This window comes from Phoenix dactylifera, unplaced genomic scaffold (genome assembly GCF_009389715.1).
Source record: "Phoenix dactylifera cultivar Barhee BC4 unplaced genomic scaffold, palm_55x_up_171113_PBpolish2nd_filt_p 001304F, whole genome shotgun sequence".
NCBI classification, from domain to species: Eukaryota; Viridiplantae; Streptophyta; class Magnoliopsida; order Arecales; family Arecaceae; genus Phoenix; species Phoenix dactylifera.
Genome location: NW_024068636.1, coordinates 32,689 through 36,320, shown reverse-complemented (window position 1 = coordinate 36,320; position 3,632 = coordinate 32,689).

Genomic DNA, 3,632 nt, shown 5'->3' with positions numbered 1-3,632 from the left:
CGCAAACTGGATATGACTCGAAAATCAATGAGCCGAGAAGCCCATCTTTATCCATTTTGACCATTCTGTCCTCTCCAATATGGCCAAGCCTGAGGTGCCACAAATATTTTTGGTTTATCTCATCTCTGGATCTCTTGGATCCTTTGGCATTCACTTCTTGCTCAGACACATTTATAGATACATCCATATGCAAATGATAGATACTGTCAATCATAAAACCACGTGCGACTATTTTATTTCTGAAATAAATAGAACAGCAGTCTTTGTCAAATGTAAAAATATGACCTTCCTGTGCTAGACATGAAACAGAAATTAAATTTCTGCTAGCATCAGGTACATAATAGCAGTCTCTAAGTAATAAACTAAAACCAGACGGTAGTCGCAGATGGTAGGTGCCCACAGCTGCAGCAGCAACTTTTGCCCCGTTGCCAACCCGAAGGGTTACCGCACCTTCCGCCAGCCTTCTACTTTCCTTTAGACCCTGCATAATAGTGCACAAGTGAGCACTAAAACCAGAATCTATAACCCAACTAGAAGTAGAAGTGTTGCCCAGAGATGGTCACCCAAGAGGGGGGTGAATTGGGTGTTTTAAAAACTTTTGACTAATTAAAATAAAACACACGAATATATGCACTAAAGTAAAGGAGGAATGAGAAAGGTCAATCGCAAACACAAGGTTTTATAGTGGTTCGGAGCTTCCACTGCTCCTACATCCACTCCCCAAATCACCTTTGGGAATTTTCACTATAATCCACGATTACAGTATGGTAGTTTTGCGAGTTCACTACCCAACTCGTTGTTTTACACCGGGCTCACAACAAACCCTAAAACCCCCAATTTCACTTAGGCTTGGGACGCCTTTCCCTTGTTCCAAGTCCCTTGACTGGAACAAGCACCACAACGAAAGAGTTTACAAAAGAGAGGAAAAGCTCTAAAAAGCAAATATTGCAATTATGAACAATAGAACCCGGAAGAATCCTTTTGCCGTTGGAAGCGTGGGAGATATTGATTCTTCCGATGTGGAGCGCGTAGGATTGAGTGTGAGCTTTGAATCCCGAGCGCACGAGAGTGGTTGAGCTTGAAATCACTTGGGAATCTTAAAAAACACTTGATTTCTTCACTTGAATGCACTCACTCCCTTGAACTTTTCTTTCTTACTTCTCTCTTGAATGATCTAGCTTTGGGTTGGTGAAGAGTTGTTGAGAAGCACTTAAGAGGTCCCTTTTATAGCCCAAAAAGCAAATATAGCCGTTAGAGACAAAGAAAAAAGGATTTGAAATTCAAATCAAACCTGAAAAAGCTGTCAGTCGCGTCCCAGGCGCTCCGGGGACGTCTCCGCTTCAACGGGAGACGTCTCGGCTACAAGATTTTACTTTTTCCGTTGTCTGGGGTCGACTCGCCACTTTCAGGGGACGTCTCGGCTTGTTTGCACTTTTTGAATGGGGACGACTCCGCTGATCTGGGGACGACTCCGCTTCTTTATCTTCGAAGAACATGTCCTCTGGAATTTCCTGAGAGAGTCGACTCCGCTCCTTCAGGGGACGTCTCGGGTTGTCTGCACTTTATGCATGGGGACGACTCCGCTGTCTCAGGGTCGACTCCGCTTCCTTATCACCCAAAAAACCATTCTCTGGAAAACCCTGAGAGAGCCGTCTCCGCTATCTTGGAGACGACTCGGGAAGTCTCCTTTTTACTTGCGGGGACGACTCGGCTTACTGTGGGGACGTCTCGCGCATATCTCTTGAAAACTGCCTTTCTGCCGCCACTGAGAGAGTCGACTCCGCTACTGAGAGAGTCGACTCCGCTAACGCGGGGACGACTCGGCAGGTGTCGGGGACGTCTCCAAGTGTGCCGGTTCTTCCTGTTTGTCCCAGAGACGTCTCTGAAACTATCCGGAGACGTCTCGGCTGTCCCTGATCTGTTTTCTTTAACTCAAAATATTCTTCAATAAATTCATAAAAATTATGGGAACTTGCCTAGACATTTCTTAACAATATTCTTAATAAGACACATGAATTCCTCAATTAAATTGTTAAGATATAATGGAATTTTACTCTAGTGTTTTGTATTCATCAAAATCTATTAGGGGGTCAACAATCTCCCCCTTTTTGATGATGACAAAACACTGAGTATATGCAAAATTTGAGATTTAAACATATACACAGTATTTGATCAGATGTACAAGTATAATATTTTGATTAGAACTAGATACAATGTGCATCACTCAAAGTATTCAATTTTCAGTTCTTTCCTTGTGCATAAGATTGATCTTTATAGTTCTTAAATGATTTTAGCATATCAACTGAATTTGAATCAAGTTAAAATGAAGTATTGATGCTGAGGATAATTGAAAGCTAGATTCTTTTTGACTCCCCCTTTCTTTTCCAGAAGGGCAATTATCTTAAGGTCAATATTCTTCAATTTTATCTTTTCTAAATCAACTTTGGAGTATGATTATAAATTTTGCATTCCATATTCAATATCCATATATATAACTGCTCCCCCCTTTCAATATCTCTACATTCAATATCTACTCCCCCTTTTTGTAATCAACAATGAAGGGGACAAATTATCTCTATATTCAATATATTCAGTGTTCATTTTACTCCCCCTTTGATATTCAGGTTGTGCTCCCCCTGTTTCATATGCTTTGATACGTTGTGCCAAATCTGAATACTTAATGTATGTTATGAGATTCTTATGACACATCAAGAGGCACATTCACATTCATAGAAACACATACATAGAGTTGGCAATGTACACAGTTTTCAAAAGGGATTGTATTCATGTATCATTGTGAACCTTTGAAGTCAGTACATAGTCAAGAAGAAGAAATCATTACAAGTATTGATTTCTAATACAAAAGTGTTTCAAAAATAGCCTAGGATTTACAAAAAGAAGATCCTACAAGATATCCATCATCGGCGACGTTGCTCATGGGCCCTACCAGCTGTATTTTGTTCATAAACCTTACAAGCTGCATCTATGAATGTGTTGATGGAATCCATGAGGGTCTTAAATTGATCTCCCTGTGACTTGTGGAAACCTGCCACAAGTGCCTCAAACTCTATAGTTGCCATTTCAATTCTTCCTCTGAGTTGGGCAACTAAGGTGCTCACATTGCCATCTGGTTTTGTTAGCTCTTTAAGACTCTTGGAAATGCTCTTCAAGCTGTCCTTGAGTTCTAATGATCTGATGGTTTGGGTGGCACCCACACCAATTATTTCTTGTGTTGTAGCTTCAATTTGACTTCTAATATCCTTCATCTCTTGTAGAAGCCCTTCATGTGAAGCTCTGATGGGGGCCAACTCTGTAGAGATCATGGATCTCATCTCCTCCCTCATTTGCTGGCAAATTGCAGATGCTAGGGTGCGCATCTGATCTTCTGACAGGAAGGAGGGCCCACTAACTGGAGGAGGTGGTGGCATGGATGTGGAAGGTCCAGCTGAGCTGGAGGGTATATCAGGGATATCCAAGTGGCTAGGTGGAGGAGAGTGATGGTCAGACTCATGATGTGGGTTCTCGGGCTCTAGGATTTTGGCTTTTCTCTTTGGTACCTTCACCCACGACCCATCTATCTTATGAAATTCCATTCTTCTCATTGTGCCCTCATTATAATAGTCGGTGTTTCT